The following is a 15,459-nucleotide window of genomic DNA, read 5'->3' on the forward strand; positions in this document are numbered from 1 at the left end:
GCACTCTTTATGACCTGCTTTTGTCATTTAATAAAATAGGGTGAACATGTTTCTGTGTCAATAGGAATCCATCCATGTACACCATTGTTTTCAGTATTCCATTGCATTCTGTACTATAATTTATTTAACCAGTCCACCATTATGTTGCTCCTGTTCCTATTCTTATAAGCAATTACATAACATGCAACCAAGTAATTAAATCTGTATATACCTTCTTCATTATTTCCCTGGCATTTATTATTAGAAGTAAATTGTGGAGTGTGTACATTTCCAAGACTTTGCTGAATTGACATATATTCCTCCAAAATAACTGTGCTAATTCACCCTCCTCCAGCAGTGTGAAGGAGTACCCATTTCTTTGAACCCTTGCTAACACTGGGTATTTATTATCATTAAAAAGTATTTTGGACTTCCAGAAAGATGGCTGACTAAAGTAGCTCGAGACTAGCCTTGCTCCATGGAAAAGTGAGAGAAAGGACAGGCGGGCAACTGAGGCGGTTATTCGGGAGTGCGGCTGACCTGGGAGAGCCTCCTGCACCACACGCGGCAGCTCCAGTTGCAGAGGCCGAGGAACTGAGAGGCAGAAAGCTGGGGCCTGGCACAGAGGCACAGAGTGGCAGAGCCTATGGGACTGCACAGGTGGATCACATCTGCCCCTAATCCACAAAGACATAATGCCGACCTGCTTCCATAGCTCTGCGCATGTGCACAAAGGGCCCCGAGCCTTAGACCAGTGCACACCAGGGTTACACTCCCCAGACAGGTGCATCCACACAGCTATATCCTCCCTGACAGCTGGGCACCCACATTCACAAGCATCAGTGCAACATCCCCAACCTGCGCCCACACCTGCCCTGAAACAAATCACCGCACTGAGTGCTCCACCCTGTGCCCTGCTCCCTGCTGTACAACCATCCTGCAAACACAAGGCCTTACACTCCTGAAAGAAATCAAATCCCAAGGTAAATCAATCAAGATATTTACATGCCATGAAGACAGCAGAATCATTTACATTTAAAGTCATTACTGGTCCTACAGCACTTTTTTCTGCCATTTTGCTGTTTAGACTCTAAGTCTTATACTTTTTTTGCCCCTTTCTTCCATTAAAGCCTATTTTATATTAATTGGCTCTTTTGTGTTGTGCCAAATAAATGCCTTCCCATTTCTAGATGGTTACATTTTTCATTTATTTTGCTTGTAGTTAAAATTTACCATCATAAATATATAACAATCATATTTGATTTTATACAAACAACTTTAATGCCATGTGTATATACTTTTCCTATACCCCTCTGTCACCCCTCACCATTTTTTTCCGCTGAAACAATGTAAATGTATTAGCCTAGAAGATTACAGTTTTGAGGTCATAAAAATATCCAAAACAAGGTGATGTTTCCTTCCTGGAGATTGGCTGCTGGTGATCCTTCGCTCCCATGCTATATGCCAAGGCACATAGCAGCATCTGCTGTTCTCTCCCTTCTCTTCCAGGTTTTGTTCCTTTCAGCTTTTATTTTTTTTTTATTTTATTGTGAAATATAACATATATACAGAAAAATGATGTTTCAAAGTTCAGTTTACAAGTAATTATGGCAAATAGTTCAGCTTAGCAAGTAGTTATAGACCAAATTTCAAAGTATAGTATGGGTTACACTTCCACAATTTCAGGTATTTCTTTCTGATTGTTCTAATACACTTAAAACTAAAAAGAAATGTCTATGTAATGATTCAGTAGTAATAATCATTTGTTAAATCATAACTTCTCTGTTACAACTCCTCCCTCTCATTTGATCATTCTCTCAATCTTCAGGGATATTTGGACAATGACCATTCTCACTTCTTCGTGCTGAAAAGGGATGTCAACATTATGGAGTAGGGGAATGCAACTGGTTGATATTCTGAGAGACTGTTACCTCTAAGTTTCAGGACTTATCTGACTTGGGAACAACCTGGAGGTTTTAAGTGTGTGGAAAATAAATTTAATGAGTAAAACATTTCTCTAGTCTTAGACAGAGCCCTGGGCTTTCTTTAAGGTCTTCAGGAATATGGTAGGTTGGAGCTTAGCATATCATGGCAATTTGTAACATCTGGCTGAAGTGTGCATAAGAGTAACCTCGAGAATGACTTCTTGACTCTATTTGAAATCTCTTAGCCACTGAAACCTTATTTCATTTCATTTCTTTTTCCCTTCATGGTCAAGAAGATATTCTCAATCCTATGGTGCCAGGGCCAGGATAATCCCTGGGGCTAATGTCCTATGTTGCCAGGGAGACCTACATCCCTGAAAGTCACATCCCATGTCAGGGGAAGGGTAATGAGTTTATTTGCAGAGTTAGGCTTACAGAGAGAGGGGCCACATCTGAACAATAAAAAGAGGTTCTCTCCCCCACCACCATTTTTTGTACTTGTTACCGCTTATTTTTTGTACATTTTATGTCCAAAAATCTAGATCCATCATTACTTTTTGTGTATTTGCATTAGTACCCATAGGAAGTAGCAAGTGGAGTTACATACAAACAAAACAATACAATGACATTGTTTTTTATAATTAGCCAAATTATTACTTTTATCATCGGTCTTTATGTCCTTATGCTGCTTTCAACCACTGTCTATTGTCCTTTCCTTTCAGTCTGAAGAACTCCCTTTAGTATTGCTTCTAAGGCAACTTTTATGATAATGAACTCCTCAGCTTTTATTTGTCTGAGAATGTTTTAATATCTCCCTAATTTTTGAAGAAGTCTTGTCAGATATAGACTTTTTGGCTGGTAATTGTTTTTCTTCAGCACTTGAAGTATTTCAGCTCACTGCCTTCTTGCCTCCATGGTTTCTGATGAAAAATCAGCACTCAATCTAATTGGAAATCCCTTGAATATAACAGATTGCTTTTCTCTTGCAGCTTTCAGAAATTTCTCCATGACCTTTGCATTTGATACTATAATCAAGATATGATGGAGTGTATTTTTCTTTTTATTTATACTGTTTGGTGTTCTATGAGATTCTTGGATGTGCATATTCACTTCTTTTTTTTTTTTTTTTTTAAAGGAAAGACAGAGAGAAGGAAGGAAGGATAGAAGGAAGGAAGAGAGGAAGAAAGGGAAACATCTTTTAAACATTTTCTTGTTTTATTGTATTTTGTTTCTCCGTTTTCGTTACATGGGCTGGGGCCGGGAATCAAACCGAGGTCCTCCGGCATAGCAGGCAAGCACTTTGCCCGCTGAGCCACCGCGGCCCGCCCCATATTCACTTCTTTTGCTAAGTTTCATGAGTTCTCTGAATGATTTCTTTGAATATTCTTTCTGCTCCTTTATCTCTTTCTTCTCCTTCTGGGAGCACTTGATGCTGTCCCAGAGGACATTTCACTTTTAATATTTATTTTTCTTTCTGCTCTTCCACCTGACTCATTTCAAGTATATTGTCCTCAAGTTCACTAATTCCCTTTTCTGCCAGCTCCCTTGAAATCCAGGTGGGCATTTTTCATTTTAGTTATTGTAGTCTTCAATTCAGTAGTTCTTTTGGTTCCTTTTTAAAATTTCTATCTTTGTACTGAGATTCTCTCATATTGTTCATTTATTGTTTTCCTGGCATCCCTTAGTTCTTTCTCTATTCTTTCTTCAATTTCTTTGAGCATTTCTATGTCGGTTTTTTGTAAAGGCTTTGTTTATTATGTTCACATTCTCACCTTCTTCATTGGTGCTTTCTGTAATTTTATCCTCTTCCTTTGGATACACCATCATATACTGCTTCTTTGTCTTATAATCTTTTGCTGCACTCTGCACATTTTAATATTTTAAAATGTTAACTCTGGTATTCATTCCCTGAGATGTATGTTCTTGGTTTTGTAACCATCTGGGAATAAGATAGGTTTTCTTGCACTTCAGCCATCCTATCCAGAAGGTCTACCCAAGGTGAATGCTGGGCGCAGGTTTTTACCATCTTTCTGGGCCTCTGGCTTGGCTGGGCTTTCACTTGTTAGTTCAATTTGGAGCTCCTCTGTTTACAGGAGTTTGGTTGTCCCAGTTTCCCAAGAGACAAACCTCCCTCTCTTGTGTTTTTGGAGCTGGCAGGCCTTTATTCAGATCTTCTGCCTGTATAGTTTTTACACTGCTTTTGTTGTCCCACACTGCTTTTGCCTCCAAGAGAAAATTCTGGGAGGAGGGTCACCCCAGGGAGGACATTCCTAAGTCAATATTTTCCAGGCATGGCACGATTGGGGACCATGAAAGGGGCACAGACCAGCTCTAAAGTGTCCAGGGGAGGAGACCTGGAAGGCCACCAAAAGTGTCCCCAGCAGCTTCCCAAAGCTGAACTTCCCTGGTCTGCTCAACAAATACTGCCATTCAGCTAACTGTTCCTGCAGCCCTGAGGAGTCACTGCGTTTTTTAGTCTCCACCACCTCTGCCCCTGTCCCAGTGGTAGTCTGTTTTCTTTTGTTGTGAGCTTTGGGGGCCACTTAAAGAATCCAATGTTTTCTTCTAGGAATTTTATAGTTTTAACTCTTACATTTAGATCTTTGGTCCATTTTGTTAATTTTTGTTTGTGGTGTGAAGTAGGGATCCAATTCCTTTATTTAGCATATGGCTATCCAGTAGTTCCAGCACGGTTTATTGAAGAGACAATTTTTCCCTATTGTTTGGTCTTGGCATTCTTGGCAAAAATCAGTTGGTCATAGATGTATGAGTTTGCTTCTGAACTCTAGTTCCATTCTACCCATATGTCTGTGCCACACTGTCTTAATTACTTTTGCTTTGCTTTTTTTTTCAAGATTGTTTTGGCTATTCCAGGTCCCTTGAATTTCCATTTGAATTTTATGATCAGCTTGTCAATTTCTGCAAAAATTCCAGGTGAGAGTTTTGACAGGGATTGCTTCAAATCTGTGGATCATTTTGGGAAGAATAGCCATATTAACAATGTTAACTCAATCAATGGACAAGAAATGTCTTCCCATTTATTTAGTTCTTCTTAAATTTCTTTTAGCCATGTCTGAGAGTTTTCAGTGTTCATGTCTTGAACTCCCTTGTTTAAATTCATCCTTAGGCATTTTGTTCCTTTAGATGCTATTATAAATGGAATTTTTTCTATTTTCACTTTTGGATTGTTCACTATAACTGCACAGAGAAACAATTGACTTCATATCTTGCAATCTTTATGAACTCATGATTATTTCTAACAGTTTTTAGTGGATTCTGTAGAGTTTTCTATATATAAGATCATGTCATCTATAAGTACAGATAGTTTTACTTCATCTTTAATTTAAATGTCTTTTTTTCTTTTTTTGGCCTATTTTCCCTGAGTAGAACCTCCAGTGCAATATTGAATGGACATGGCAAGAATGGCCTTCCTTGTCTTGTGCCTGATGTTAAGGAGAAATCATCTTGTCTTTCACCATTAATTATGATTTTAACTTTAATACGGAATTTTTTTTTGTAGCCGATCTTTATCAAATCAGGAAAATTCCTTTCCATTGAGTGGTATTATGAAGAAAAGTGTTGCATTTTTTCAAATGATATTTTTGGATGTATAGATATTATCATGAGGTTTGCGTCCTTTATTCTATTAAAATTCTATTATTGTAACTGACTTCTGCATTTGAAACCAAGCTTGCATTCCTGGCATATACCTAAGTTAGTTATGTGTATTATCCAACTTAAATGTTGCTTGATTTCATTCGCTAGTATTTCGTTGAGGATTCTTACATGGTATAGTTTGGTCTACAGTTTATTTTCTTGTGATATATTTGCCTGGCTTTTGTATTAAGGTAACACAGGCCTCATAGAATAAAGTGGGAGGGACTTCTACTTTGTGTAAGAGTTTGTGAATGATTGGTGTTATTTCTTCCTATTCATCAGTGAAACCATCTGGTCTGAGGGTTTTCTTTTTAGGAAGTCTTTGGATTACTAATCTTTTCACTTTTTAGAAGTCTATTCAAACTTTCTATTTCTTCTTCAGTCAGATTTAGTAGTTTTGGTCTTTCTCAGTATTTGTCTATTTCATCTTAGTTATTGACTTTTTTGGCATGCACTTGGATGTAGCATTCCCTTAATCTTTTTCAATTCTGAAAGATCAGTCATGATGTCACATTTCTCATTTTTGATATTAATACTTGATTCTTCTCTCTTTTTTTTCTTGGTCAATCTAGATAAAAGTTTGTCAATTTTGTTGATCTTTCTAAAGAACCAACTTTTGGTTTCATTGATACATTTTTTCTATTCTCTCTTTCATTTCTTTCCACTCTCATCTTTATTAGTCACTTCTTTCTGCCCAGTTTGTGTTTAGTTTGGTCATCTTTTTTCCAGTTTCTTAAGGTGAAAGTTTAAGGTTTATATTTGAGGTCATTATTCTTTTTTAAAAATATACGTTTTTTTCAGCAATGAATTTCCATCCAAGTAGTGCTTTAGCTGCATCCCATAGGGTTTAGTACATTGTGTTTTCATTTTAATGCATCTCAAAGTATTTTCTAATTTAATTTATAATTTTTCTTTTACCCACAAATTATTCAGATACATGTAGTTAATTTTACTGTTTTATGAGTTTTTCAAATTTCCCTTAGATATTGATTGGTTAATGATTTCATTCCACTGCATTAGAGAACATGCTTTGCATTATTTCATACTTTTAAATTTAATGATAGTTGCTTCATAATCTATCACTTTTCCTAGAGTATATTCATGGGCCCTTGAGAAGAATGTGTATTCTTTGTTGTTGGGTGAACTGTTTCATAAATTTCTGCTAGGTCTAGCGGGTTTAAAGTGTTGTTCAAAAGTTTTCTGTTTTCTTGTGTATTTTCCTCCTGGTTGTTCTATCTTGAAAGTAGAGTATTGATGTCTCCAAATATTACTGTTGAATTTTCCATTTCTTTCTCCAATTCTTCTGCTTTTTTTGTTTGTTTCTTTCTTTCTTGTGATATATAATGTGCATACGTGTTTACAATTTTCATGTTGTTCTGATGGACTAAAACTTTGAACTTTATAAAATGCCTTTATTTGTCTCTAGTAACAAAAATGATGTTTGTTTAGTCACTTTCCTGGACTAATTCTGTAAAGTCTGTGTGTCTTGTTTTGTGCAGCCAGTGAAGCCTCTGTTTGGATAACTTAGTGTTTAGCTAATAATTGGACAGAGCTTTCCTTAAATGCTTTGAATCAATAAGTCTCCCAGGCCTTGCCAAGAGATGCTGTGTGTGCTTGGGCATGTTTTCAACATTCTGGCAAGTAGTTTACAACTATGCCTCAGACTTCACTTCTTGCTTGTGAATAGCCTCAAGGTCAGTCTGAAGTGAGAATAGAGCATCTTCTCAGGCTTTTTTATTTTATTTGGTACTGCACAATTCTGCACCTTCCTAGAGTGCCAGGAACATGTGGAAGCTTTCCAAAGTCCCTGTGGGCATTTTATTCCTCATTTTTTCCTTTTAGTTTCTTTGGTAATTTCTTGTTAGCTTCAACTGATATTGCTGCCTCAAGAAACTGTGATGCTAGACCATTGCCAAAATTATTTCCATCATTTGCCCCACATTATTTCTTTTAATATTTTTTCTGCCCCCACCCATTTGTTATTGTCTCTCCTTTCTTTGTGCTTTCCTATTTCGTATTTCAGTTAATACTGTCCAGTAATTACTATGAACATATCTTCAAATTCATTCATTCTTTCCTTAGTTGTGTTAATTCTATGATAGGCCTGTTAAGGGCATTCTTCGTCTCTGTTAATGGTGTACTGTATTTGTTTTCTATCATTTGGTTATTATTTTTAGTTTTCATCTCTTTGCTGAAATTTCCCATCTGATCTTGCATGTTTTCCATCTTTTCATTAGACACTTTTACATAAATTATCACAGTTAATCTAAATTCTCTACCAGAAAATTGCAACATCTGCATCATATCTTAGGTTCCAACAATTGTGCTTTTGGAAATAATCTCTCTCCATATATCTCATAATGATTTGTTGAAAAACAGACATTTTAGCAGGACAGAAGAGTAGGTAGCATGTCTTTTTCTTTCTCCCTGGAAATGAGCATTCTTTTCTCTTCATAGGCTTTTTCAGGGGTGGGGAGTACTTAATATAAAGAGGATTTGGGTTGGATTTGAGGGGTTTTTTTGCTATGGTGAGCATCAGTGTTCCACAGTCTTCAAATTCCTCCAATGGTAGCTTGAGTTTGGGGTGGATGTTGGTTTATTAGAGGGTTTCTCCATCTCTGCTACACTCCCAGTTCAGGTCCTCCTTTCACAAGGTGCTTCAGTAGGGCCTCTTCCATCTTCTCCTTTCCTCTTACTTGTTGCTTGTTGTCCTTAGAGTATGGGACAGTTGGGGTGCACTGTCTGTTGTTCTGATGTAGCTTCAGTCTCAGGCAGGAACGCTACACAGGGTCTTGGGGATGTGACCTTCCTGGTGCCCCCAGACTCCTTGATTTTACCTCTGTCCCAACACATACTCCTTGCATTCCACCATGGATTTGATTTACATTTCTCCATTCCCTTCCCCCAGCTATGATAAGTGTTCATCTATATCCTAAGGATAACAGTGTTTGTTTCTTTCCTCCCACAGATTCAGGCTGTTCTTCCCTTGTGTGTCCTTCTCTACCACTGACCCCAGCCCTGCCACACCCACACCCCACTTCCCTTGTTTTCAACCTCCTAAGTCACTTCAGTCTCCTCAGCCTCCTTCCCCCTCTTGCCCAAGAAGACTAGCTCACAGGCTGTTTGCTTATCAAGTGACCTTCTGTCAATCAATATGAGGAGATAACATCCTCACCAAAAGTAATGGGCAGAGGCATCTGGTACTGGTCATCTTGGACACCATGCTAAAGGCTTTCCATACAGAAGTTTACTTATCCCTCATAGCAGCCCTTGGTTATCAGTGTTAATATTCATTAATATCCATGCACAGATCCTCAGATGTGGAAACTGAGGTGCAGAGACAGAGCAGGAGAGCTGAATGGGGGGAGGGCCTGGGCCCTCTCAGCTCTGGGCCTACACATTACCATTATTCCCTCCTGCTCCTGTAACTCCTTCCCCATGCTGAAGGGACAAAAAGAAGCCAATTTTGTAGTGGTCCTCAGGTGTTGCACACCTCTAGGCCTGAGGCCTCCATGGCACACCAGGTATTCCTGGGCCTTCCAGGCTGTGGGGCTTTCCAATCAGGATGGGTGAGGTGATGTGACAGGATGAGCCTGGAAAGCTTGGCAGTGGGCACCCCCATGCAGCCATCTCAGGTGGGTTGGTGGGGCTGGGGGCCTTATTTCCTGAAGTATTCCAAGCTGAGCCTGGTGGATTCCGCCTGAAGCTTCCTTGTGTGAGCCAGGAAGGATGGTGATGGCTTCCCATAGCAGCTGAACATTCACCCAAGACCTCTCATCAGATCTTCACTCATGCTCCCCCAGCTCTAGGACAGTGTGAGAGAGCATGTGGACCTTTCCCAAGTTGTAGTGGACTCATGGTGTCTCTGTGACCCAGGCATGTGGACACATGATCTCAGTGACTAGACATGTGTTCCTGTGGTTTCTGTGACCAGGCATGTGGACCTGTGTTCTCTGTATGATCAGGCATGTGGATCTTGTGTTCTCTGTGTGGCCAAGCATGTGGACCCATGGTCTCTGTGTGATCTGGCATATTGACCTGTGTTCTTTGTGTGACCATGCATATGGATTGGTGTTCTCTTGTGGACAGGCATGTGAACCCAAGGTCTCTGTGTGACCAGGCATACGGTCCCATGTTCTTTCTGTGACCAGGTATGTGGATGTACTGTCCCTGTGTGACTCAAGCAAATCCCCTCTCAGTGTCACCCTCTGGGACATGGGGGAGGACAGCACATCCAACGTTCTATGTCTCCTATCTGGGGCTACTTGTGGGACTGTAAGAAGCATCCTGGTCATTACCCTTCCACTTATTGCCCAGGGTGGGGGCACAACAGACATAATAGGAGGCTGCAGTGATTGAGCTCTGCTGGTGGCATCATGAGGTTCAAGTTCTCCTGCCCAGGTCAACTCTTCATGGTGAGCTTGAGAGATGCCCTTCCCAGCCATGTCCTGGCAAGCAAGAACCCCAGACTGGCCTCAAGGGAGAATTTGGCAAAGGCTACCATCTTCTGCTACCTTTGTAGACAGAAGGAGATAAACCATCATGCATAGGGCCAGGGCTCCACAGGCAGGTCCAGGACTGCTCTGTGGGCAACACAAGGCTGATTTACACAAAGCTTCTGAGTATCTTTGTGCACAGCCCATGGAAAGCATGCTGGATCTGTGCAGGCTTCCTCAGGTCTGTGGGGTTTCATTTTTCTGCACCTTGGCTTCTGATTTTCAACTTATACAACCAAGTCCACCAAGTGCTTTGAGTTTCCTCTTGGTACCAGCCAAGGACCAGGATCAAGTGTCAAGGAGCCTCTCACAGAAGTGAAAAAGCCAGAGGAGTGGAGCAAACAGAGCCTGAGAAGGTGGGGAGCCCGTATTGGGCAGATTGGGTGAGAGCTACCTTTGGAGAAAGGTTGAACCTAGGGCCAGTGAAGCACATGGCTTCCACAAATCAGAGCCAATAAGAGCTCCTGGGAAAGGGCTGTGACCAGAGCAGGGATCAACACCAGTCCACAGATCAAGGTGGGAGAGGAGGGGGAGTTGGCACATAAAGGGGACAGGGCATCTGCTGTTCCGAAGGCCACTGGAGGAAAAGGCAGGGTGAAGACTGAAAGGTGTTTGGATTTGCGGAACAGGGAGGTGGCATGAGAGGAGCAAGCTAAAGTGAAGGGTGACTTGCAGCTGAGCAAGTTGAGGGTGGGTCCAGGTAGGACAATCCTTCAACATGCTGGGTTGTGAAGGGCACGTGGCTTACAGGAAGGGACTACTCTGCCTTTCTATTTGCTTTAAAATGAGAAAAATGTGGGAAGGAGCCAGCAAAGGGGGAAATAAAAGATGCAGGAAAGAAGACAGGGCCGTGGAGTGGAGCTCCTGAGAAGGGGACAAACCCCAGGCAGAGCCAGAGGCCAGTCAGCTGGCAGCTGAGGCCAAGGGAGGGGTGGCTGGGGGTGGGGGAGGGAGGGCCGGCCCAGAGGGAGCCATGTCCAAGAGCTTTGCAGGGCAGTCCCATGAGACTGAGGACACATGAAGAATGGAGGAGAAGCAGCTGGGATTCCAATCCCCTGACCCCAGCTTCTTGGTATACCTGCCCCTCCAAACTGCTCACCCACCCTCCTTGAGCACTGGCCATGGGCACTGGGCTTTGGTTACACATAGACACAGTTAATATCATAACTGTCCTATGAAACAGACATCACCACCAGGCCTTATGAACCAGGAAACCCAGGCACACGGCGGTTAATTCAAGAGCCTAGGAAAGTCCACTACTGTTATCTCTATCTCTTGCATCAGACCCACCTCTGTGGAATATTCCTGAACTGGCACTGGGGGGGAAAGAAAGCAGTACTTTGGCCACTCAATTATTTGTGGAGGAAAGGGAGGGAAGGAAGGAGGAAAGTGGGAGGAGAGTGAGAGTGGGGAGAGGAAGGAGAAAGAGAGGGAGTGGTGAAGGAGGAAGAGGGAAACAAGGAGAGATAGATGCAGCAGGGGAGAAGAGATAAAGAGGAGATGGGAGGCAGGAGGGATGAAAGAAAGTAAGAGAAAGGGAGGGAAGAAAAGGAGAGATGGGGAAGATGGAAGGAAGGAGGAAGTAGGGAGAGAGAGAGGGAAAGAAGATAGAAATGGAGGAGATGGACAGGGAGGGAGGGAAGAAGAAAAGGAGGTGAGGGAGGGAAGGGAAGGAGAGGGGCCCTGTGGACAGGAATCAGGGTCACTCCCTGCAGAGTTTCTACAGCATTCCAAGAATTGTGCAGGCACCTCAATGTGCTATCTGATTTTATCCCTAGATGCTGGGACACAAACACACACTGTTTCACAGCTTATAAATTGAGATGCCTCTCAAATCTTAGTTGGAATGTGAGGCAGGGCACAGGCTGTCAGTTTACAGCTTGCCCTGGGCAGTCCCCCACTCTGAGAGCTCCAGCTCTGTCTGCCCACACTCCAGCTACCCTGTCTGGACCTGAGGCTTGACAGACTCCTGCTCAGGTGTGTTCTGAGACTTGCCCGCTACACTTGAGGCTTGACAGACACCTGCCCAGGTGTATTCTGGGACTTGTCCTCTACACCTGAAGTTGACAGACACCTGCCCAAGTGTGTTCTGGGACTTGTCCTCTACGCCTGAGGCTTAATAGACACCTGCTCAGGTGTGTTCTGGGACTTGCCCTCTATGTGCTGTCTCACTCACTTTCTTTGCCTAATCCTACCTAAAGGTCATACCAGCTCCAGAACCGTCCACAAACCCATCAGGCAGGAATGAACATGGGATTTGTGGATGGAGCTCAAACACAGGCTGGGATTTTGATTCAATTGGTCAGCAAAGTGATGAAGTGGAAGTGGAGTGTGGACGAGGTGCTGGGGCTGTGGGGAGCAGGTGGCCTGAACCAAACAGGGGCAGTGGCGGGTGAGGCAGGGTCCACAAAGAGCCTGGGAAGGCCAAGCGGCAGTGACTTTGCAGAATAAGCAGCCAAGGCACCTGCTCAGGAAAGCTGGGCACAAGACATGCTCAATCTGGAGTGCTCCCCCCCATTATTGCCCTAATCGACCTGCCACGCAGAAGCCCCTCCCCTCCCCCAGCCTTCCCCTATTCACAGGGACCCTGTCAGCCATGGAAGGACTGGCTATTCCTATTCTCTCTGAACTATTCAGTCCTCTGGGGAAAACTTTCCCAACCAGACCTGCTCTGAGTAAGAAGCTGGGCTGTGGGGAACCCCCCTCCTCTTTCTGGGCCTTACTTGTCTCCCCTATAAAGTGGACTCAGCTATATCGCCTGCAGACAGCCTCCAGTTCTGAGTGTCCACAGAGGCTCACAGCATCTTCCACCTGAAATGGATCAGCTGGTGAGGGTCCAGCCAGGGCCCCGGAAGAAGTGTGTGCCCAACCTTGAGGAAAAGGATGGAACCCACCACCAATGCTCGCTTCTTCCCTAAAATGACTGCCATTTGCTACACTCAGTCCACGGTGCCTGCTCACCTCCCTCCACGCCTGACGCCACAGGAGCCTGGTGCTCCCCTGCCAGGACCAGGGCCCCTGGGATTTCTGACATCGCCAAAAGCTGGGACCGGATGCCAGCATCCCAGGGTCTGATAATACAGGAGTAATGCCGCCAGCAAAGCTGCCTCTGATAAAAGCAGGCAGCTTGCAGCCCGGAGCCTGTCAGGGACTTTGCATGCTCAGCGCACCTGCAGATCCACTAGGTGAGGACCTGGGAAGGATGCTTGTTTCTTCTGAGTTGAGTCCAAGGTGGTGGTTTCATGGGCACAGGGTCTCCATCTGCAGCAGTTCCAGGATTTCCCAGGCCTACCTTCTTCCCCACTTTCTAAGATGCTAAGTATTTAGTATTTATCACTGATCTTTTTCTCTTGTCCTTTTAAAGACAATATTTTTAGAAAATTAGTATTGCCAAAATCAAACCTGGATAATTGAGTCTAAAGATGAAATATGCCCTTAAAAATTAGCTCATAAAATCCTGTCTATTTGAAAGATCGTTAGTCCTTAGCATTCAGTATTAGGAGGTGAATTTTAATTACTCTCAATATTGATAGAAAAGTCATTTCTGAGAAGGGGGAAAAAGGATTTAGGATTTAGCTGCCCATGGTTTGTGAGCCCCATGGCTCTGAAACGGCTTGGAGCCCGGTCAGTGCTTGGTGGGAGCTGGTCAGTGCAGGGACCAGTTAGGATTGGGGCCAGGCAGGTAAGGAGCCAACATTCCAAGGTCCATCTGTCTCAGTCTCTCCATAATTCCAGCTGATTCCTCAGGACGCCCCCAGGAATGCCGAGTTCACCCTTGCTCTCCTCAGAGGTAGGTGCTGCTGGCACTTCAACATTTTCTGACCCTAAGGCAAGCACCTTCTCCAGCCGTGAGAGACAGGATGGGAACAGGCTGAGATTCTTTCCATTTCTCTCTAGATGACACACCTTTTCCGTGGTCTTGCTTTTGGGTGTGGCAGTGGTACTAGGAGCTGGCCATCCATATCTGCCATGACCTGATGCCATCCAGCAACAAATGGCAGTTAATTTGGGCTTTTCTTTTGGGTCAGGTCCATATGCCTTAATTGTGAAATCTGGGGTGGTGCACAGGTTCTGCCCTGGACTTTATGGTAAAAACCTTGTCTGACATTCCCAGATCTCTGCTCCTTGAGCAAAATGTGAGCTGAATAAGCAATACCAAGGCTGTCAGCATGACTGCTAACAACCCAACAGTTATTCCAGGGTTAGCCCTGATCTCCATGGGCAACAGGAGGACAGAGCATGGGGGCATCCTGCATCTACAGTGCTGTCAGGTTCCTGGACGACCCACTTGTGCAGCTGTCACTGCCTTCAGAGGCCCAGGCTTCTAGCTTTCTGCCCATCTAACCCACTCACTCGCAGCACTGTCCAAGCTGAGAGGTGTAAGTTGGAAATGGCTTACGTTTGTCACTACATGCATTTGTGACACAAGGAAAACCCACCTTGAGCACAATGACCAGAATGGAATGTTACTAACACCTCTAAGAATGTCCCTGATGATCCACATCACAGCCTAACCCAAAGCAGAACCTGCTCACTGGGCATCTTTCCAACATGCAGGTCTCCTCGGTGTTGGCATAATTTAATTGTTGCTGACCTGTGCATACTTGGTGTTTCAAACAGGGATATTTTTCTTTAGGTTAAGTTGCCTCTGTCAGCTTGGGGAAGGCTTGTCCTTTTGCTATGAGATGACAAAGTAAAAATTAAAGCAATGTTGATGATATGACTCATGAGACACATCTTTGTGATAGGGAAACCCTTATTAAGACAACTTAGAACAGACTTAATCGACAAGTCCACACATAATGACATTGTCTGAGGCTCACACCGCACCTCCCTTTAAGCTAAACGGTCAACATCATCTGACTTGGGGAGGAAAAAACACTCTTCCACTCATCAATAAACAACACAGATTATTCTGCAACAATTACATCTTTCTTTGAAATAATTTGCAGATTGTCTGGAAGATCCAATATGACTTGATGGTATGGGTCAAGGGAAATGCTGAAACCCTTTGGAAGGATTCCATGGGCCTCTGTCTGTCTGCTGTATACTTGTGAATGTTTCTGAAACCCCTCCTTGCAGGAGACTGAGGTTTGGGCACAAGCCCTTTTCAGTGCTCAGTCCTTAATTTTCTCTATGGCTATATTCTTGCATAATGAATGTGATGATATAATGCTGAAATGTATCTACAATTGTGCTCATTTCTGAAATGCTGGCACAGAATTACCGGGAATAAGTGATGTGGGGAGTTCATCTCTATTCCTGAATAGCAAGGAGAGAGCACAGACCAGATATTAAAGGACCATGTACAGAGGGCTGAGCAGTGTCAAGTCCATTCTAAAGGTCACAGGGAGCCATGATCAAGGGACATGATGGGAGAGAGTTTCTCCTTACACCCATAG

Source organism: Tamandua tetradactyla, chromosome 13 (assembly GCF_023851605.1).
Source record: "Tamandua tetradactyla isolate mTamTet1 chromosome 13, mTamTet1.pri, whole genome shotgun sequence".
Lineage (NCBI taxonomy): Eukaryota > Metazoa > Chordata > Mammalia > Pilosa > Myrmecophagidae > Tamandua > Tamandua tetradactyla.